The 23,871-nt window shown below is 44.5% G+C and overlaps 1 protein-coding gene across 1 annotated transcript in view; it reads right to left on the bottom strand.

The window, feature by feature from the left end:
- Window positions 1-23,849, bottom strand: part of BPIFC (BPI fold containing family C) — a gene marked incomplete at its 3' end in the record, with an annotated part of 56,564 nt that extends 32,715 nt beyond the window's left edge. The window contains 2 exon segments of the mRNA XM_083860137.1: window positions 20,944-21,072; window positions 23,628-23,849.
- Window positions 23,850-23,871: the final 22 nt, after the last annotated feature.

Here is a 23,871-nt window from a genome sequence, read left to right on the forward strand (position 1 = left end):
TGATAAAGCATATCTGACCTGAAAAATAATTTCCCTTTGTATTTCTTAATTTCATTTGCCATCCTTCACTCAGAGCCCTCCTACCTGCATTCTGTACAATGCTTACAGTAGCCATGTGTGTATTCTCCAGTCTGCACTGATTGTAGCAGAAGTCTGAGTCACTGTGAGATAAATACCAGTGCCAGGAATAAAGGAAGCAGAAGTTTCTGGGAAATATACAGCATTAATTCTGAGCCTACAGAATACAGAGAAGGGGATTATTAAACTTCGCAGGTCCAAAGACTAAGAAGGTCCTCTGATCACTGAAAATCTTTCTGCTATAAAAGGCAAAATCTATGCTTCAGTGAAAGAATTTCTTAGAAACGACTGACTCATTTTAGGAAAGAAAGACACTTGTACCATTACTGTAGCATCGTTGGAAAAAGAATCCTTGATATTTGGCTGTTGCATGTACGGGGTCGCCCCGGGGGAGCAGGGACTGCAGGGGCTCCAGCAGCCTCATGGCATGGCTGCGCTTGGGGAGCAGGCGTCTCGGAGGTCCCGATGGTGGTGGGGGGGGGAAAAGGCGCCTGTGGCGGCACCTCGGCGGCCATCCGCTGTGGTTTGGGGGAGCGGGTTCTTTTTGGAGCTAGGCGGGGTAGAGATATGCTTCTGGCAGCTTTGCAGTGGGAGTGGGGCGGGCGTCCCGTCGGCAGAGACATGCTGCCGCGGCAGCGGCGGCAGTCTGGCGGCCGCCCGGGAGCGGTGGAGGTTTTTGCTCTGTTCTTCCCAACAAGTAGCATACTGTACTTGTTCTGCTTTTATGTCACCTTGGGCTCTCAGATGCTGATTTAACTGAGCACACATCCAAGGGTCTGTTGTTCTATGCCATGGCCATTCTCCAGGTAAATCCAGAGTAGGCCATACCTCTACACAGTAATGAATCATCTTGATTTTATCCAAATCTCTAGTACTCTCCTCCCTGTCCCACTGTTCTAACATCCTTCCTAGTGGGCTCCCTGGAGAGATATGTGGTATTCTCTCTTTCTGCTTTTCAGCCTCTCTAGGCTTACTTATCCAAGCACCCATTTTACTTGGTAACTTTATTAAAATTACTTTAAAGCACTTTCACTCAAACTCACTCAATTCACACTCAGTCGCGAGCTCTGGAAGCAGTTCGTATGAGCTGCTCTTAGGGCCACGACCACTGCCACAGCCAGCCCCCGGTACCCGTCAATGGCCTGAGCACTCCTGGTGCTTCAGCCGCCACCCCAGCCGGTACCCTCTTTCACTCCTGCGCGTCCAGCGTATCCCTGTAAGCAGCCGGCCAACCTGGGCCCAGGGTTCCAGTCACTTCTTCTGCCAGGATACACACACACAGCATGCGACTCACTCACTCGCCCTATTGTCAAGTTCCTCGCACGTTGGAACTTCCCTAACTTTCACTCACTGCATCTGGTAGCACCGGCTTTAGATACCCCCGCCCAGTTTTACCTCTCCGTGCCCGGTAGCATGGCGCTCCTGGCCACCCCCGCCCAGCACGACACACTCAAACCCGGTATCGTATCTAAATCGACCCCCGCCTAGTGTGACCATCCTGTACCCCATCAGTTACCTCAGCCTGGCCACCCCTCCTCTGGGAGCAGCCCCTGGTAACCTCGGCCAGTACCCCTTGCTCTCCCCACACCCCTGCAGGTCCCTGGGAGCAGCCTCCTAGCCACCCCTTCTCCTGCGTCGGTGTGGTGCATGCCTCACACACTTGTCCCTGGCCTCCCCGCACACTTGAGGTGACCCGGGTGGTTTGCCCCTACAGGTCTAGGGGAAACCTACAGTACCACTTACTCTATGACGTGCCACTCACACTCTATTCAGCCTCCGCACGTCCGGAGGGGGGTCCTCTACACCCCTGGAGACGCCTCTCTCACTCTATTTCCTTTCGCTTCCTCCTGTTCCTGACCACTCTTCTCGCGAAGATGAGGAACTGCAGTACTGAGGAGTCCTCACTCGTGGCGGGGGTCCGAGGTGCCGGCCCCCGTCTCACTCACACACACTCGTACGTCTCCTGCTCCCGCCACCGAGTTTATACTTACTCGGTGCTCCTCAATGGCGCCCCTTGTGGCTGGCGTGTGTCCCTCGAGGCTGGCGTGCGTTGTCCTCTTTGGTCCAGGAGGCCAGCTGTCCAGGAGGTCCAAGGTGGGCGGCGCCTTCCCGTCTCGGTCCTCTTCTGGGCGTGGACACTCCTGGACGAGTCCCCAAGTTGTTAAAAATGGACGGAGATAATATTTTTCTCCTTAAAATGCCTTTATTAATCAGCTCTTACAATGGTGACTCGAGGGGTTTTGGCAGCCCGGTTTGCCCTTGAGGAGGAGGGTCTTGGTCAGCTCTGCAGCAGGAAGTTTAGCAGAGCTGGAGAACTCTTCCCTTGCTGGGAGTCTCCCTGGAGTTCTGAATTCTGTTTGTTTGCCTCGGGGTCTCACTCCTGGTTTGGTACTTTTAAGTTACAGTGAGTTACAAAAACTGGACCAATCAGTTCCACTGATGCTCTAGGGTATACACAGCCCAGTATTGGTTCTTGTGGGTTTAAATCTTACTTATGTTTATTTTTATAGGGGGTTTTTGGTGTTAAAAAAGGTTCCAGAATGCACCTGGGATTTCCAATCTGCATGTACGGGGTTGCCCCAGGGGCACAGGGACTGCAGGGGCTCCAGCAGCCTCATGGCATGGCTGCGCTTGGGGAGCAGGCGTCTCGGAGGTCCCGATGGCGGCGGGGGGGGGGAAGAGGTGCCTGTGGCGGCACCTCGGCGGCCATCCGCTGTGGTTTGGGGGAGCGGTTTCTTTTTGGAGCGAGGCGGGGTAGAGATATGCTTCTGGCGGCTTTGCAGTGGGAGTGGGGCAGGCGTCCCGTCGGCAGAGACATGCTGCCGCGGCAGCGGCGGCAGTCTGGCGGCCGCCCGGGAGCGGTGGAGGTTTTCCGCGCCGGGCTTGGGCTGGGGTGGGACAGGGCTGGCTGGCCCGTCGGTCTGCGGCAGCGGCTGCGGCTGCCCGGCGGTGGGAGCGCTGCAGCCCGGGGCTGCCGGGGGACGTGGCTCTCTCTATGGGAGCCCGGGGACGCGCCGCCCTATCGGCATGGCCACGGCTGCGGCTGCCCGGCGGCGGCCCGGGGAGCCGCGGGCTGGGCTGGGATAGCCCGTTTTCGGGGCCGGTGCAGGTTTTTCTTACAGTGGTCCAGGGTCTGGGGGGGGTGCAGGCTCTCTCTCAAGGCAGCAGGCAGTCCACTCTGGGGTCGGAGGGAGGGGGCCTGCGGGCGGCTTCCAAGCGACCAAGCAGCCCCCCCTTCACTGCACCCCCCCTCAGGGGGGGTACACCACGGAAGTGGCTCTTTACTGTTACATTACAATTTTACCATTTAAGATTATTACATTTAAATATTAATACACTTATTTTATGACAATCAAGGGTTTCAACTTTTCAAATTTTTAACATTTCTAGTTTTCATTTTTATCATTGGCCAGGGTTTTTTTTTTGTTGTTGTTGTTGTTTTGGTTTTTTGTTTTGTTGTTGTGGTGGTGGTGGTGTTGTTTTGGCTGTGGTGGGTTTTTTTATTGGGGGGGTGGTTGGTTGGTTGGTTTTTTCGGGGGTTTTTTTGGGTTTGTGGTTTTTTGTTTGTTTGTTTGTTTTGTTTTGTTTTGTTTTGTTTTTGTTTTTTTTTGTTGTTTTTTTGTTGTTTTTTTGGTGGGGGAGGGGGGTGGTTTGTAACAAAAAACTTTCCTTGGGAGAAGAATGAACTCTTTAAAGAGAAATTTTCTTGCCAGGGAAAGAATAAATCCATGTTTAATCTCAGATGCTACATCTATAAATAAATCCAGGTTAGCTGAATGCATTTGCTGAAGACCATCGAAGTTTTTGTTTTCCCATTCTGCTTCCTTACCTAAGCAAAGGGCTCTGGAGAGAATCCATTTTTCTAAATTAAATCTTACTTGACTATTTCCCTGCCAAAAAAGAAAATATTTCTGATATTCAAGGATATTGTCTTGCAAATGGGTGTGTTGAACTGAGCTGAACATTGTAAAGATAAAACATGCAATCTTATCTTGCAGTATACATTTCTCATTGTTCCCTGCTAACTCGCAGAGATCTCGAAACAATTGCCTTTAATCTGCTTTCCCTGGGGCAGAAGGCACCAGTTATTTTCCATTAAAATGACCACAACTTTTGAACAACAGGCAGTAAGACTGCCTTTAGGTATTTTGTTTGCTATGAGCTAAAATCAGATTAGACACCAGGAAGATTGCCAATTTCAAGAACTATGGTTGGGGGAATGAATTGGAGATTTGAAAATCATGCAATAATTTAGATTGAAATAGGACCTCAGGAGATTTTTCTGGTTCAACCTCATATTCAAAGATGAAATAACTCAGAGACTCTGCCCACCTGAGTTTTGAACTCATCCAAGAATGCAAACTCCCTAGCATTTTCACCCCTTGTTCAGCTGCTCCCTAGAATTTTTTCTTAACTGTGGTACTTTTCTTGACATGACTTATGCCTTTTGCTCATCACTGTTTCAGTGTGTACTCATGGAAGAATCTGGCTCCATGTCCTCTTGGTTTTTTTTTGTTTATAGCCTGTTAGAAGGTGGGATTGAAGGTTGTAAAAGGACTTGCTTTTACACTAGTCTCAGTATTTGGAGAACTTGTAGGAAACTCTGTAACTGTTTTTCTTACCAGGAACCACTGTACAAAGTTTTTCCTCTTCAGCAAAAACTTGCTGAGTCTTATCCAGCTTAAATGGTAATTTATCATGTAAATTAATCCAAAAATATTCTATAAAAAGCATCTTCCTGCCACATCAGCCAAGATACACATTTTCATCTTATTGCTTTCTTGGCCTTTTTTTTTTAATCAAACACAAACAGATTATTTTCACTGCTTCATAGTTAATAATTAGATTAATAATAAGATTGCTAGTAATACCAATTCTGCCCTCTTTCCTGCTCATTTCCCCTGCTGTATCATAGGCATGCTTACACCTGTCTTGCCCCAAACTCTGATAAAAACCAACTGAAAAAAAAACCAGCCAAGATGCTCCTTCAGAAGCTTTATAAAGCTCATCTCTGAGTGTAGCAGAACAAGTGCTTTTAAAAGCAATAAGACGCAGAATTAAATGAACCACTAAAATTTTACACTGAACAGTGGCTGTGTAATTATTCCAATATGGTAATAAAAAGCTCTTTCATCCTAAAATGTTGAAATTTATTTCCTTTACTTACCTTGAAATGACATCATTGATCTGAACAACTGAGAAATTCTCCTGCCCACTCCAGGTTGGGAAAGTCTCTTTCAATACTGCTTGTGTCAGGAGCTCTATCCCAATCTCCTGCCTACAAGGGAACATAGGAAAGCACACGCCTTGCAGATTGGATTCAGGCACCTGAAAGCCCAGATATACTGCTGAATAATTTAGTCTTAATTTTTAATACAGTTCTTGTAACACTGATTCTGTGATTGTGGTAGCGCGTGAATGAGTTTATCTTGTCGGTTCAAGTAATGCAGTTTGTTTTGAGAAAGTTCTTTGTCAAATGGTTTGTTCCTTGTACCCCCTTCCTATTTCTCTCTCTTGGTCCTTCTGTAAGTAGTTTACCCTGCAGCTGTTATCTGTCAATCATTTGTTATATAACCCTCTGGTCTTGTCCATCACTCTGGGGCCACTCCCTGCATCCAGAAGGTTCCAGGAGAGGCATCGAGTGATTGGGCAGGTCCAGAGGATCCCCTCCCAGTCTGTTATGATTTGTTAAAGTGTTTGCCTGTTATGTTAAGATCCACTCCCTGCTTATTCCTTATTAGATGCTCATTGTACCCATCCCTGAGATCTACCCCCCCTTTATAAATTGCCTCCCTCAGGTGCTCGGATCTCTTCTGAGGCAGAGCTCTGAGGTGAGGATCCGCTGGGTCCAATAAACTCAGTTTGTTCATTCTAAGGAGAGTCCTGTCTTTTGCTTCCTCCCGTCTTCACTGCGCTGCTGCTCCTGGCTAGCCAAGAACCCCAGTGTTGCTGTGGTGCCAGGGCTGGGCAAGCTGAGCGACACAGGCACCGCGACGTATGTTCCTTACCTGGATCTCTTTCCAACTAATTCCAAAAATTCTCATCTATAACTTCTCTTAGCCTCACATACAAGCCATTTAATCTACGATCAAGATAATCTGTTAGGATCCTTTTGTCCCTGAGTTGTGTTTCATATTCTAGAGTCTGTGTCAGTTTTCTGAAACTCTTATACTCCCTTCACTCATAATGTGAGTGACCTTGAAAAACACTTGATTGTCACCTTTACCTCAGACTGCCTCAGATCTGCTGGATGAAAAAGTGAGTTATGAAGTAGCAAGGGAACTTCTCCATGTATTGGTTACTTATGGAAAAAGTGCAACATATGCATCTGAAGTGCTGGTATGTCAAATGCAGAACTATGAATTGTTGCTTGTGTATAGGAAGTTGTTTGAGTTTTAAAGACAATCCTCTAAAATGGTTTCTTCCCATTTCTTTCACAGTATATATGTTTTGCCACTGCACCTTAAACATTGCAGCCTGCTGCAGATGTCTGATTTATTTCCTTACCTTCTTTACTTGCTTTAAGGAATCTCTACTTTCTTGAATGTTTCAATGCTATTTGTGCATTGATAATATACACAGACCCTATTACCAACAGAGTATCCTTTAATTCCGAATTCCTCATGCCTTCCTTATTTTTGCTCACCTTTGATTAAGACGTAACTAAAACTTTAATACTGAATGATGTCCTGCTTTCAGATGTTTGTACCACAAGTGTCTAGCTTTTGACCTCACAATAGCTGAATAAAAAACACCTGGGTTTTTTTCCTCGCCAGGCTCCATAGTATTAGAAAAGCAAAAAATTGAGATTTGTGATAACTCAACACCGCCATATCTTTTTATAAAAATCATCTTTTATGAAGGAGAAGTTATGATTCTCTGGGAATTCTTGTCTCCAAAGCAAAATATGGCCTCTCACTGAAATAATTTAAAGCTCTCTTATGACTCTCAGTGAAGGCAGCCAGTGATCTCAGGTGGAATTTCGCTGAAGGTTCTTGTAGCAGGCAAGAATCACAAAGGCAAGATCTATTGCCTCAGCCTTCAAGTCTCACATTAAGGGAAAGGATGTCAGGCACCAAGATCTTCAAATATGACAAATACCTTTGGGAGGAGCACTGTTAATCTGTTCTTACTTACTAATGCAGGGGTGTGCCAACTTAGTCTGTTCATTCAGCACTTGGAAGGCCATGCTGACTGTCACAAGAACTCCTGTGCTCACACTAAGAACTACCAGGCTGAATTCTCATTTCTAAAGGCATCAGACATCCCTAGGAAGCAAGAGAGATCAATACTGTTTTGGGTGATTGATGTTTGCCCTGCACTTTTCAACTCCTCAAAAGCCTTTAAAACAATGCTCACTCAGAAAAGTAAGTGGACCTGATCCTTGCTTTCATCTCAGTGGCATAAGCCCTTTTATTTTTCACTTCGTAAGTCTATTGTTTACCTGTCAGCATGTTCAGTATATAAATCACAATAAACCCTTAGTATGACCTAGTCTTCATTGAATTTGTACCTTTATTACTAATATTAATTCTGTAAACAACTTCTACTACACGCCCTTCATACCCATGGAGTAAACCTTAGGTAAGAGACAGTGAAAGTTAGTATGAATAGAAAAAGTATGGGAAACATATTGTGGAAATTTCCTGTTAAGGGGCAGAATTATGGCAGTTACTATTTTTTTTTTTTTTTAAAGAATAGCACATGCAGGTGTTGTCCCATGTTAACTGCAGGAGTGAGAGTAAAGGTGTGCAGCTACGTGGCTGTTCCAAAATGGTAAGCGTTTTTTCCCAATTGTGTCTGATTATTTTTAGCTAGATATTGCACTTTAAGTCAGGTTTTTGACACGTTAAAAAAAGGAGCAATTGTTTGACCCTCTAATCCTGGTTCTACAAAAGTACATAGGTATGAAGAATGTAGTAGAAACTACTGGACTCCAGGAGAATGTAATCATCAATAAAGAATAAATTCACACCTGGGATGCACACAAAAGAAAGGAAATGAGGGAAGTGTGTGGAGGAGATGGCTGAGGAATGGTTAGAGGATAAGGGACACAATAGCTCTCAGATTAATCTTGTAATTAGAAGCTAGGACAAGGCCAGCATGTTCTTGGCAGAACTGTTGGAAAATAATAGGATGAGGGAGAAAAACTGAGATCATGAGAAATGAGGAACTGAACACTACAAGGTGATATGACTTTTGCAATATGCTGATATAGCATGAAGTAAGCTATTGTTTAGTCACCACCAATCAGGAGCTTGGCTTTTGTAGTATGTATGAGCTGATTACTTTGAATATAAATGTAAGCGAGAAAACAAAGTTGAGCCTGATTGATCAACATCGGTTGAGTCAGTCTCCCTCTTTCCAACAAATGGTGACCCCAACGTGATACCGCACCACGGTTGGAAAAGTAGGAGTTCCGGTCCTGCAAGCAGAGGGACGGCGAAAGAAGAAATTTCGCGCCCCGCTGCTCACATCAGTGAGGCCGGCTGATACGTGCTGCCGAGGCCTTGGGGAGCTGCACAGCGCTGACTGACATAGAGAGGCAAGCAGCATATGACTTATTTGCCTGTATGCTAGAAAAATGGCAAGTTCAGAGTATAGATATTAAAAAAGAGTTGCCAGGCTTGCTAGCATATGGTTATGCTAAGGGGTGCTTTATGAACCCCCACACAGTACATGAGCTCTCAGAATGGCGAAAGTTTGGGGATAAGATATGGGAGGCGATTTTAGATGATGATAAGACAGCCAAGAAGTTAGTGAAACAGTGGCGGGCAGTACATAATGCTCTGCTGCAACACCAAGCAGAAAAACGAGCAGCTCAGCATGCAGTAGCAGCCCAAAGAAAGAATCTGACATATTCACCAGAGCCAGACTTTCCCTTGCCTCCTGCATGTACAACAGTGCATCTACCCCCAGAGCAAATGGGTGCCACCAGAGGGGACATGGTGGCTGTAGACTCTGTACCATCGGCTCCCCCAATGCCTCCAGTTGCTGTGGGTCAGCTGGTAGACTCATGTCCATTACCATGGACTGGGGCAAGTGATGAAATCATTCCAAAAGTTGAATCAGATTTGGCAGAGGTAATGGCCAGAAATCGGAGGGAGGCATGGAATGCACTAGCTACAGAAGGAGTAGAACGGGGGGATGCACAGATGATAGAAGCAGGAAGCTCGATGGCATGCCCGGTAATATACAATCCTGCACCGGGAGGAGGTGTCAATGCCCAATTGACTTCCCTTGATTGGAAGTTACTTTCCCAATTGTGCTCCACTGTTAGCCAATATGGGGTAAACAGTGAGCCTGCTCTGCAAATGCTGGATTATATCTGGAGTACGTATTTGCTGTTGCCAGCAGATTGTCGAGGTATTTCTAAGCTTGTGTTTACACCCCACCAATTTTTGCTATTTCAAGCCCACTGGCAAACCCTAGTGCAGGAGTCAGTTGCCACACAGCGACAACCTGGGGATCCTGTACATGGGGTTACCTTAGATGAATTGCTGGGAATAAGCAATTGGATAAAGACAGAGGCACAGGCCCTGTTAGGACCGGAAAAATGTCAAGAGGTCATGAGGCTTGCTAGAGCTGCTATGAATAAGGTAAAAGATCCACATGGAACCCCTATATATATGGGAATAAAGCAGGGTAGAGAAGAACCATTAGGCAAATTTGTAGATCAACTAGTAGAGGGAATAAAAAAAGCTAGGGTGCCACTCTATATGCAAGGAGCTATGTTAAAACAGTGTATACTCCAAAATGGTAATCAGGCTACAAAAAACCTAGTTAACACCCTGGGAGCTAACTGGTCTGTAGAAGAGGCTCTAGAGAAAGCAGCATCTGTACCCTCTGGGCCTCAGGCATTTATTATCGAGGCTATCAAAAGGCTAGGTGAAACACTTCAGAAACAGACAGAGAGTAGTCAGGCTCAAGTTTTTGCTGCTCTTGCTCTACTCCAAGCTGCTGTTACAGCAAGTCAGCCAAAGCGAGGTGGAGGAGACCGAGAAAGGTGCTACTGTTGTGGAGCAATGGGTCACTTTCGCCGAGAGTGTCCTGCAGGTGGAGTATGGTGTCAGAAGTGTCACTCTGATACCCATAACACAGGAGCCTGTCGGAGGAAATCGGGAAATGGGAAGACCAGCGCGCCATCCAGCTGCCGCGCCGGGACACAAATAGCAACTGTACAGCAGCCAGTGACCTACACCCCGCCACCTCCGGAAGCCTCGGCTTGGACCTGGCAGCCACAATAGATGTTACCATTCTCACCACTGCTCCATTGGCAATACCCACAGGTGTACATGGACCATTGATAATACAGGGACAAAAACTTGGAGGACTGATAATAGGACAGTCATCAGCGTCCCTTATGGGATTATTTGTGTTGCCTGGTATTCTGGATGCGGACTATAACGGGGAAATAAAAATTATACTGCAGGTATCACAACCCCCAATGAAAATAGAGGCAGGGCAGTGTTTGGCTCAGCTAGTTCCCCTGCTCCAGCTGGCTAAGCCCTTAGCCCCTGAACACTCTGAACCAAGAACGGGGGGCTTTGGGTCTACTGGTGGTGTGGCGATGCTCACGCTCGACCTGTCCACTAGACCACGAAGGGACATTATTCTGACATGTTTCGGACACTCAATTACAATAAAGGGTCTCTTGGACACAAGAGCTGACACCAGTATTATTGACCCAGGGGTATGGCCAAGTGAGTGGCCGTTGGAGACTGGAGGTTCCACTATTACAGGAGTAGGAGGGGTGACGCTGGCTAGATGTACCCCCCAAATAACAGTCTCCACGGACAATCGGACAGTAAATGGTGTACTAGCTGTGGTTCCGTTACCAACAAGAGTACGTTGCCTTATAGGTCGAGACTTACTATCCCAGTTGGGAATGGTCCTCACAAACGACCACCCTTTGGGGTAAGAGCCACTGCTTGGACTTTCCCAATTCCCATAACCTGGAAAACAACATCACCAGTGTGGGTGAAGCAGTGGCCACTAAAACGGGAAAGTCTTCAATAGGCACATGATTTAGTGCAGCAACAACTTTGCCAGGGCCATTTGAAACTGTCTATTAGCCCCTGGAATACGCCCATATTTGTTATTAAAAAGAAATCTGGTAAATATCATTTACTCCATGATTTGAGAGCTGTAAATGAACAAATGGTGGCTATGGGGGCTTTACAACCTGGAATGCCCAGTCCAGCAATGCTTCCTGAAAAATGGCCCCTAATGATTATACATTTGAAGGACTGTTTCTTTGCCATTCCCTTGCACCCAGAAGATACACAGAAATTTGCATTCACTTTGCCGGCCATCAACAGAGCTGAACCTGATCAACGTTATGAATGGACAGTGCTTCCCCAAGGCATGCGCAACAGCCCCACCTTGTGTCAATTGTTTGTAACAGCCGCCTTACAACCAATACGACAGGCGTGGCCCAATGTAATTATTTATAATTATATAGATGATATATTGTTGGCACAGGCTGAACCTTTCACAGCTGCACAAATGAAATATGTAAAAGATATCCTGGCAAAACAGGGATTACAAATTGCACCAGAGAAGGTGCAGTTGCAGGCCCCGTGGAAATATTTGGGGTGGAAAATTACAGACAGCACCATTACTCCACAAAAACTTACATTACAAACAGAACTACACACCCTGAATGATGCTCAGAAATTTCTTGGGGACTTACAATGGCTCAAGCCGGTGGTTGGCATACCAAATGAACTGCTTATGGAATTACGACCAATGTTGCGAGGGACTGATCCTACTGCAAAGATTGTGTCAACCTTACGTCAGCGTACAGTGCTCCAGAAAATTGCTGAAATTATTCAGCAAGGCAGTACTTCCTGCCGTGACCCTCTACTGCCTATTGATTTGGCCATATGGCTCAGGAAACACCATCTTCTTGGAGCTCTTGTTCACCAATTAAAGAAAAGGGGGGAGAATAGGAGACAGGAGAAAGACATTCAGGTATTAGAATGGTTGCAGCCATCTATACAACAATGCAAAACTGTTTTTCAAAAATCAGAAATGTTGGCAGTCTTTATCCATAAAGGTAGACAGCGTGCACGACAGATTACGGGGAATGAACCAGGCACTATTCTGTTGCCAACAGCTCAAGATATACTGCAATGGTACATGGAAAATCATGAGGAGGTGGGCCTTGCTTTGCTGGGAGGAAGGGCCACAGTTGTGACAACGGTAAAGTGGCCTCCACCCTTGTGATGGGTGGGAGAACAGCAGTGGCTGAGCAAACCTCTGCGGAGTGAACAGCCCATCCCAGAAGCAATCACAGTTTTCACAGATGCTGGGAAGAAGTCACAAAAAGCTGCTATTACATGGCAGCAGGGAAATGAATGGCGAGAAGTAATATTGTCTGCAGAAGAGGGAGACTCTTTACAAACCTTGGAGTTGTCAGCTGTTGAATGGGTCATGACAAATTTGTCAGAACCGGTGAACATTGTTACAGATTCATTATATGTTGCTGGGATAGTGCAGAGAATGGAGGGTTCAGAAATAAGACAAGTAGATAACAAGAGACTAGGGAACCTCCTTATTCAATTAAGACTGGCAATTCAGACAAGAACAGAACACATCCCTATGCAGTTATTCACATTCGCAGTCATAAGTGGGACATTGGGTTAGGCGAAGGAAATGATAGAGCTGATAAGCTGGTTGCAGTAGCAGGAACACCACTCCTGCCCCCCCAGAAACAAGCTAGGGAGTCACACGCTATATTCCATCCAGAATGCCAAGGGGTTGGTGAGAGCATTTAAGATAACCTCAACAGAGGCTACTGATATTGTAAGGGCTTGTCCCATTTGTAGTCACCACAATGGGGGGGTCGGTATAAGAGTGGGAGTCAACCCCTGGGGACAGGGACCAAATGAAATATGGCAAATGGATGTTACTCATATTTCATCATTTGGTATAGTAAAATATGTGCATGTTACAGTGGACACATATAGCAAGTATGTATGGGCTACAGCTCAGGCAGGAGAATGGGCCAGTCATGTACTTCGACATCTTACTGCCTGCTTTGCAGTCATGGGAGTGCTGAAGACAATAAAAACTGGTAACGGCCCTTCATATACTAGCTCCTGTGTCACAACCTTCCTGCAAACTTGGGGGGTGGAACATAAAACAGGGCATTCCTCACTCACCCACTGGGCAGGCTGTGGTAGAGCGCACACATGGAATGCTTAAAGCATATTTAAAGACACAGGAAATAGTGACAGATTTACAGCAGAGATTGACTACTGTGTTATTTGTAATAAATCATTTGTGTGTGTTTGGAGATTTAAAGGAGCCAGCAGCCATGAGGCATGCTAAAGGCCCTGATAAGGAACATCAAAATGATGTATGGGTCAAATACAAAGATCCTAAAACAGGTATTTGGCTAGAACCAGCAAAAGTGCTGTTTTGGGGGCATGGTTATCTGTATGTTTCTACCCCTACAGGCTCACAGTAGATCCCAGCAAGAAATGCCAGACCATATCATGGCAGAATTTCTGAGTGAACAGTTGGAGGACCATGAGAGAATTAAGACAAAGATATTAATCATGCTGAGACCGATATTGGAGAGCCTCAAGGGGCAAATAAATGAGCAGGTAGACCAAGCTATAAATCAAATTACATCCCCTGGAGGGATTGGAGAACTGCAGTGGGTCCTCTCATCTACCTTTGATAGAAATACTACCACAGAACGTTGCCTAATTTGTAAAGATTGGAGGTGTATCTCTTGGTTGTTGTTGGACTGTGCTGGATGTGGTCGTAGAGTGTGGGCTAATCAAGAGTTATTGTATGATCGAATTTGTCCCTTGTGCTTTGACCGATACTGCAGGGAGACACCCATTACTGCACTAGAAAAAGATACAGGACTTTCCGCCCACTTGGCAAGCCAGTTGTTTGAGTCTCCGGAACAAAGAATAATAGCCAGAGTCCGCTAGGAGATAAAGCATCACGCTGCACGCTTGCTTGCTGCTGCATGCTCAAAGATTTGTGCTACTTGCTGTGGTAAAACAGTAGGTGTCCCCAGAGGGTGGGTAATTCCAGAAAATGACTGAGATGATCTTTGTGCTCATTTTGCTAGGCTGGGGCATAAACCTAAAAAGGGAAAGCGGGGTAAGCGCAATACCTCCAGTATGGGAAAATGTTAATGTGTGGGTTACCTGGGCAAATGCAACTAGAACTAATGCCTTTTGTCTGTCATTAGCCAGCATCTCACAGCCTTTCAAAACCTGCCTGATAGGGTTACTCCTTAATCTTACGAATCCATAGGACCGAGGACTGTTTAGCAATTACAGTAAACTTGCCCGTTGTACTCAAGGTCACAGCAGTCAAATTGCTGCCTGCATTATTAGCAATTTAAATACCAGTTTACCTTGGGACCCACAGGAAATAGACTTGTTAGGATCGGTAGCAATTGGAAATGATACTGAAGGTTGGACCCAAATGTGCTATGTATTTGGTAATATTCAACAAAAGCAGAACGCTTTCAAAAATCTCAATGGGGCAACCTGGACTAATGTGTCCTCCCATGTTCAGGGATACAACTACCAAGGAAATGGGTACTGTGGCAACAAAAGTGATCACCAAGGGCTTGGGGCCTATGGTGTAATAGCCAAGAGTAACAGAAACAGGATTTGGAACAATAATACAGCGAAAGCATTGCCAGCAGGAATTTTCCTGATCTGTGGGGATAGAGCATAGCAAAGAATACCTAAAGCAGTAATAGGAAGTCCCTGTTATTTAGGTCAGCTTACATTATTTGCCCCTGACCGCCACACACTGCCCTCTTTGATCAATAGCACTCAGGTACGACGACGACGATCTTTATGGGCCCTTAATAAAAATTGTAATGACAAAGTAGAATTATGAGGTTCTGCAGCTCATATTTTTGCATCTATAACCCCTGGAGCTGGCACAGCTCATGCATTGGTGTCACTTAATAAACTTACATGTTGAGCCATAAAGCAAGCTAATGTTACTACAGAGGTCATATCAGCACTCACTCAAGATGTAAACAGCCTGAGACACGTGGTCCTTCAGAACAGAGTCACTATAGATTTCCTTCTTCTTGTGCAAGAGCACAGGTGTTCAGAGTTCAAAAGGATGTGTTGCTTTAATTTATCCAATCATAGCCAATCAATACATGTGCAACTGGACTGGTTAAAAAAGCACACGACAGATATTAAACTTTCAAAAAATCCCCTAGACGACTGGCTAACTCAGACTTTTAGTCTAACAGCATGGTTAACTCAGCTTTTGAAAGAAGAACTACCATTTTTGCCTATGATTTTAATTGTTATTCTATGCATAAGGCTGCTGCTTGCTTGCTTTTTCGTCGTCAGTCCCAAGTACTTGCAACCATTAAAGAAAAAGGGGGAACTGTGGAGGAGATGGCTGAGGAATGGTTAGAGGATAAGGGACACAATAGCTCTCAGATTAATCTTGTAATTAGAAGCTAGGACAAGGCCAGCATGTTCTTGGCAGAACTGTTAGAAAATAACAGGATGAGGGAGAAAAACTGAGATCATGAGAAATGAGGAACTGAACACTACAAGGTGATATGACTTTTGCAATATGCTGATATAGCATGAAGTAAGCTATTGTTTAGTCACCACCAATCAGGAGCTTGGCTTTTGTAGTATGTATGAGCTGATTACTTTGAATATAAATGTAAGCGAGAAAACAAAGTTGAGCCTGATTGATCAACATCGGTTGAGTCAGTCTCCCTCTTTCCAACAGAAGTGAGTTCCTGGTGTGAGGTGACAAAAGGAATATATTCTATTTCAGTATTTAAGAAGCTTGTTCCTTCATTGCACCTCTATTAAGAAACAATATTCTGTATATAGAGTATTTATGATAAATTAACTTCTTGGCAATGTTAGACATTCTGAGTAATCCTCACTTTAAGACCAGGATTAACCTCAAGCCTCAAGAACAGCAAGCACAGCAGGAAAAAATAACATGTCTTCAGCATCTTCTCACCTTTGTCAGAGATCTGCTAACAGCATGTATGATACAAATGCTTTCATAAATTATGCATACCATGAGTGGCAAAACATCTGTATCCATGACTTCCCTCAATAAAATTTGGACACAGATGATTAATGATTTCATTTTACAAAGTCGTCATTGTGGGAGCCAGCAGAGTTTTCTGATTCCTTGCATATCACTTTGGCAGGCACTAGCTGTTGGTGAGACTGAATGGTTCTGCTCCACTACTCTATCGTTTCCCCACACCCGTGCCTTAGCTATTTTATTTTACCATCTGTCCTACCACATGCAGAGTGAGCACGACAAAGCAATCCCTGTCAAGCAGGAACAGGTCTGTCTTCCTCTATAAACCACCTTCTTTTTATACACGGAGCTTCCCTAGGATAATACCGGATTTGAGAGTTCCAAAGTTTTTCAACTGAATCTGCTGGTCTAATAAAATAAGGTAGGTCAGACACTGCTACATAAGACTGACCAAATGAGATTACATGAGAAGGTAATGCAAGGGTAAATTCAAAGCATGTCAGAGAAACACATGGTGATCACACGGGCTTCCTGGCATGAAATTGCAGTGGTGCGGTTGAGTGCAGGACAACCACGCAACACAGATTCACAAAAACTGAGACAAATTGTTTCTTTCTGTGACACATCCCTACTACAAAAGTAAGGTTTCTTTGTTCAAACTGATTGTATTCATCCTGATTTTCACTACCAATGACAGCTACTGCTCCATTTCCTAGAAATAACAACACTGTTTGTCAAGACAACTTCTAGTCTTCCCAGTGCTGCATTAGAAGGTTGTTTATTAGAGGCCTATAATAACTTTACACTGGGCTTACCACAGAGGGCAGTGGCACATCGTTTTCTAACACATCAGATTGTGATCATGATACCTGCCTATGCATAAAACCATACTAATTAATCAGTAACAACAGGGTTTGCTAGTTTCCTGGTAATTTGGAGCCTATAATGTCAGTCCTGAATTTCTTTCTATCATATTTTCTTGGACAATTTATTCTATAATCTGCTAGAAAACACATAAATGTACTTAAAACAAGCACAAATCCTCCTCTACACCAAAAACCCCACACCCCACCACCCTTTGTTAGTCTTATTTCTGTATTGAACTTAGTATTATCAGGTCAGACTCTAAATAGTTGCAAATCTGTGTCCTACCCAGCACCTCATAAAAGACTGGTCTTTGGTAGATTTCCCACTATAAGACAGACAAAAATCAATATTGCCCTGATATTGGTTCTTCGAAGAATCCTTAAAAAGTTATCCCAAGACACTATGCAAGAAGTAGTCTCAGGGAAAAAGACATTTTGAAAACATAATCCACATTGTGACAAATTTCGAAAATGTACCCTTTAATTGGTCCATCTCTAGTTCTTATGCCTTTTCTGGTTTTCTCTATTTTAAGCAACTCAAATACTTTAAGGTAGCAATGCTGTATTATGCAGCCACCGAAGTCATGTACCTAAATGTTTTCCAAAAAAGTGTCCTAACTTTTTCTGCAAACATACCACTTTCAATCCTGATTAATAAGGGTCAATTAAAAATCACTGTGAAACCAGAAAGACAGATTTTTCTATTATTAAAGGACACGGATATTTACTAGATATTTATCTAGCAGGAATGCTAGAAACATTGATGCAGCTGAGATACCTCATTCCCATAGCATTTCATTCACACTGAGGAACAGAAAATAGCAATCTTGGTCATTACTGCTTTGGAGTTGATTAGTTCTTATTTGGATTTTAAATGTATGTTGGGTAAGAAGCTGAAAGAACAAATTGAACTGCGACGGGATAAAAGATGGTATAATTTCATACTGCTTCCTCACACCAACAAGCTTTACTTCTCCACTCCCAAGCTAATACTCTTGGTTTCATTTCCGAGCCCCTCTCAGACCTTAGCATCGATTGTATAAGTCAGATGATTGAGGCAGACAGAGCTAAGCAGAAGGAACTTGTTAGCTGCCTGATTGTCTAAATGAGAGCTGCCAATTGCACTGCTGAGGACCATAGATGTCAGACAAATAGCTCTGATTTTTATCTTCAGTAACTGAGCAGGCAGAGACCTATTTCTGTAGGTAAATAATTCTCTTAATTATTTTGTCTTCACAAAGATTAAAGTAGTTCAAGTACTTGAAGTAGAGAAAAAGATTAAAAACTCCTTTGTTTCAGTTTGTGTACCTGTCTCACCCTAATGAAGTACTCTACTTACCAGACTGTAGATACCATGGCTGGTTTCTCCTTTGTGAACAGCTGCAAAAACTTTTAATAAAAATCACAATAAAGATTACAGCTGAAATTTGCCTAAGAAGTCAGCAAACTTATAATGTAGAAAAAGTCACCATACTTGTCTTGTACAGCTTTAACACAGCCAGAAAAACACACTATCTTAAATTGACCATCCTCAGAAGAGAGAATAACTGAAAAAGAATTTTGTCATTGTCTTGCCTTGGTCCTGTACAAGATTCTCCAGTCTACAACCCACACAGTAATTTCTTTCACTTTCAAACATTTAGAAACCTCACTAGTTAAAAACACAAGACAAACAGTTCTCAAACATGATAGCAAACATAGAGTCTACCCAAACTGAAGTCCTGAAAAAGCACTTTAGTTTCCCAAATATCTCTGCTGTTATCACAGAACTGCGACTGGATTTTTCAGTTTCTTCTTTGTTCCATTGTTTCTAGTTACTCTGCAGTACACTCAAGAACCGGTAGGGTTTCTGCAGCTCACTCAACAAAGTCAAATCAAAAAGGACTCAATAGCCTCAGCGTTTTAACCTTTCCTACGCACTGATATTCCGTATGGAAAATCACTTCTTGAGGGGAAAGAAATATAAAGTTTATATGATTGATAGAAGAGGCAGGATACTGGCAGGAATGCTTAAATAAAACAGCAAATGACACAGATAGGAGTTTGCGAAATGACATAAAAGCGGATTGTTATGAATAAAAGTGGGCGGAGAAAATATTAATCTCCATAAACGCCTTTATTAATCAGCTCTTATTAATATTTGCCTGAGGGGTTTTTGGCTGCCCGTGGTCGCCGTGGAGGAGGAGGGCTTTATCAGCTCTGCTGCATGCAATTCAACAGAGCTGGAGGACTGGCCCTCGCTGGGAAGCAATCCCAGAGTCCTGACAGTTCTTTGTTTTCTCCTGTGGTCTCATCTCCGGTTTGGTCTTTTTAACTTACGGCTAGTAAGCAAAACCGGTGAAATTAGCTCTTCTGATTCCCTAGGGTCCACACGGCTGAGCATTAGTTCTTATCCGTTTTAATTTTACTTGGTTTTTATTTGATAAGGGTTTTTTTGATGTTAAACTTTATCCCGAGACCCTCTTGGAGTCCTTAATTTGCATGCGGGATCAGCCGGGACGGGCGCTTGGAGCTCTTTGCGGCCGCGTGATGGTCTTGCCGCAGTAATGGCGTTTCGGTCTCACGCTGCTTCACAGTGGCGGCAACGTTGTGGGGGTTTGGGCCAGGGCTTGTGCGGTGGGAGGTGGAACGTGGCACGTGGCAGGCGTGGGTTTCTTTCTTTTGAAATGGTGCAGCTGCGGCGGCCCGGGGCGGGCAGTATGGCAGCTGTGGGCGGACGGGGCGGCCGGGGCTCTTTTCGGCTCTGGCACGGGGAACAGCTGGGGCTGGGGAGAGGCTGCTCCGCGGCTGCGGGCGGGGGCGGCCGGGGTTTCTCTGCGCTGAACCGGCGGCGGCTGACTGCAGTCAGGCTGCTTCTCGGCTGCGGGCGGACGGGGCTTTTTTCCGCTCCGGCACAGGGAACGGCTGGGGCTGGGGAGAGGCTGCTCCGCGGCTGCGGGCGGACGGGGCTTTTCTCCGCTCCGAACCGGGAGGGGGGCGGCCGGCTCTTTCTTTTCTCTCTGTCGGTGGCAGAGCCGGCGGCTCCGCTGCGGCTCCCTCGCCCCGTCTCCGACCTGGGGGGGCGCGGTGCTTGAGAGTTTTTTTGACGGGAACGGGTTCTTTGTTTTTAAGGTGGTCTGGGAGGAAAGGTGCCACGGATGTGGCTTTTAAACATTTTAAATTTCATTTTTATCACGGATGATCTCTCTTCACAACTACTGGAAATACCCACAGAGTGAGGAAGACTCCACTAAGTTCCTATTCATGGTTTCCTGCATTCTATGTAGAAAGAAATGCTATCCACTTCCCAGGTCATGAGGCAGCCATCAATCTTGCTTGGTGAAATCTTTAAACAGAATCCACAGGAGAGAACGGCTGCCCCAACCCCACAGGTTGTATCTCAGAGACGCTGCCCAATTTTTCAGCAGCTTTGCAAAAGCTTTGTGTGACCAACAGCTTTTCCTAAGTGTGACTTTACTACTGATGCGCTTCATAAAGGCTTTCAAAGCCTTGGAGCAGGGTTGCCAGAGAACTACTAATCTATGCCAGGCAGCAAAACAAATAGCATAGCTGCAGTGCCTACACAGAATCTATTAACAATGGATAACAATGTTGGGAGGCAGTTAATTGATGAGCTGATGGAAAAAAACATTGTCACTGTTTGGACCCATTGAGTCAATGTTGCTGAGTTCTGTAACTACCCTATCCTAGCACCTGAGCCAGGACCATCAGGCTCATGTTTACCGAAGTCCATTTAGCAAAACAAAACTCAGTGTCCTGGTCCTGGCTCTGCCCTGCATGCTGCCCTCACAGCTAAAAACTGAGGGGTGGTTCTCAAGGGACAGGGAAAGAGTAAGAAACTGAGACACTGAACAGGAATGCAGCAGGCATTATTTATCTGCCCAGATTCAGACTCGAGTCCATCATCTGCACAGGTCTGTTCTAAGTTTTCATCTCTGCTTTTCTCCCCATTGTTTGGCTCACTCACCAGTCTCTTGTACAACCATTCACTTCCTTTCAGGGACCATGTGGCACTCTCAGCCCAGGCAGCCACTTCCCTGGGTTCACACAGATTTCAGTCCTGTCAGATTCCCAAGAGGCGGATGCAGTGATCTCCCTAAGAAAAAAAAAAATGAGCCACTTTTTCCTACTCAGAGAAATGTCATTTTAGTCTGCTAATGAAAAGATACCAAACTCTGACTTTACTGTGTAATTTAAAATACTTTTGCTCAGCACAAAACTCTCAGTAATTTGATATTGTTAAAAATATGCAAATCCAAGAAAAAACACCTGAAGTGTCTGAAAAAATCTGGCAAACTTCAAGAAAACTGCTGGAAGGTATTTTGCTTCATATAATCAAGATTTTAATCAGAAACAGAGAAGTTAAGAGCCACAATAGCAAACTCAGACGCTGTTAAAGGGTCATCTGTACACAGCCAATGTGAGTTGGTGTAATGCAGAATTCCACTCACTGTATAGAGCATTAGCATAAAGGGCTCTAAAATACCTTCTACCATTAAAGCTGGCCTTCATCTGCATCTCTTCCTCACTGGCACACTTGGCACTTCAGACTTTAGCACTTCATCTCCTGATAATACTCCAGCCTTTATACCCAACTCTTTCTCATTCCACACCTTACCACATCTTTCAGTGTGACTCTTGTCATTCAAAATATGAGCATCATAGGTTAATATATACACACATATATTTATTTATACATATTATAAAATACATTATTTGTAGTGGCAAATACATGAAGAGAAATAACAGAAAAGGTTCACTGGCTCGCAGCTTTATTACCACACTCACATTTCAGGAAAAAAAAAATTCCATGAGGTATGTAACTGAACCAGAGACCTTTACATTTTAAAGTTGTCCTCTGCCATGGGACTTGGTCAACAGGACTACAGCTTTAAATTTCAAATTACTCAAGAGCACCCACTAGGGCTATCAGTAGGGTTTTACAGCCTTGGTGAAACAGGCTCAATTGCTTGTGTTTCACACTGACCATGGGGTAAAGAAACATCCTCATTTAAAGTACTTTGAGTAGAGAAACCACATTGTCTTCAATAATCATTCCAACTACTGACAAAGACCTTTCTTTTGTCACCATACTGTGTATTATCTTAATGAATGAGACTTAAAAAGTCGTTTTCTGACAAGAGTGAACAACGCTGAAAGTCAAAACTCCTCTGTACACAACCATTTTTTCAAGCACACAGGTCTCCTGTACTATTTTGACAAGTGCCGTTCCCAGCCAGAGGTCAGTTTAATAAATGGCCATTGAAAGTCTCCTGCCTGCAGACTGAGACAAAATTAAAATGGTGGAGAAAACGTGTAACTCATCAAATAACAGCCTTTTTTTGTAGAATGATGTGTGAAGGTAAAAAATAACAGTGGTGTTGAGTCATTCGAAATTTGCCAAACTTGAAAGCTGAGGAAAATGTTTTAGCCTTTCATCCTAATTGTTACCTAGCTTTTCCTGCTGTGTGGGAAACGTGTCTAAACCTTACACTGAGTGGAAAACATGCCTAAGCCTTACATTATAGCATGACTCATAAAGTTAAAAGGAAAAATTCATAGAATGGCAGCAAAAATGCTCACTTGTAACTGGTGTAGCTGGTTACCTAATAATGACTATATTCAGTTCTTGAGAAACTGAACCACTTCATGTTACACAATTGCTTCAGCTTGTGCAAGCTACAAAAAAGGTGGTTCTTCTGTTAGCACCACATCTACAACTGTGGACATTCCTCATACTAGAGAAGCCTCCTCCACTCTCCCAAAAGAGCACAGACTAAGATGCCATAGAGCCAGTGGGATAACAGGAGGTGGCTGCAACAGGGATAATAGTCTGAGACATCTCTGACAGCCAGCTCTAAAAAGAATTAGATGGTTTGGATGGCCATGTTCAGATGCATTAAGGAAATTTCACCTGCAGCCCAGAATAAAAAAATTTTTGAAGTTTCAAGTCCCCTTTTTACTGTTGGGCCCCTAGGTGCTGAAAGAAGACAGGAGGGATGTTCCTACAGGGTAAAACAATGTGAACAGAGCCCTAATAAGCAGTTGTACTTGACAGTAGCTGTGTAAGCTATGTCTTGTGATTTCACTTAATATTTTAGTATTATATTCCTAGACAGTACTCAGTTTTCCTGTGTTATTCTTTGTATGGAAAAATGTGATGCACATCAAGTTTTATTGTTAGAAGGAAACCAAGATGATCTGAGAATATCCATTGTTCTGTTACCTCTGAATTTACTGCTTTGGAAAATTCTATGAAATTCATTAAACAAAGTGAAAACTTGAAAAAAATTTGCCTTTTACATTATCCCCCAGTCAACATTATACTCCTGCCAACTGCGCATTTCCAGATAAAAGAGGCGGGGAAGCACTTTTTCTCCGAGTATGACAGGTGAAGGGAAGTAAAGCAAGGAAACTTCAGTTTGTACTACTTCATACTTTTGTCGAGATTATTTGCTCACAGCTGTTGTAGCACTACCTCTGAGGTGACAACTCAGCAGTCTGGCCTAGAAAAATCTGGTTCCTTCGTAAAACTAACCACTCTCGGGGACAACATCCTCCTTCAGCCTTCCCCTCTGTGCATTTCCACCCTCGCCAACAGTTCAACACCCAGCTAGGCTTTCGCTGGCAGTTTTGCCTACAGAACATCACCTGGCCCGGTGTTACACTGAGGAGGAGGAGGGCAGCGGTCCTACCGCCCTCGCCACGTGGTGTCAGGCAGCCTGGGCGCAGGAATCACTCCCGCCAGTGGCTTATCCATCTAAGCGTAAGAAGATGAGTAGGAATGGAGCGATTGAGAAACGCCGGAACAGCAGCAGCGTCACACACGCAGCAATGGCGGCTCCCGCCCCGCCTATGGGGAGCGCGCGGGGGCGACTCCTCCCCGCGCACAGCC

The sequence above is a fragment of the Zosterops lateralis genome, assembly GCF_965231275.1.
Source record: "Zosterops lateralis genome assembly, chromosome: 4".
NCBI lineage: Eukaryota > Metazoa > Chordata > Aves > Passeriformes > Zosteropidae > Zosterops > Zosterops lateralis.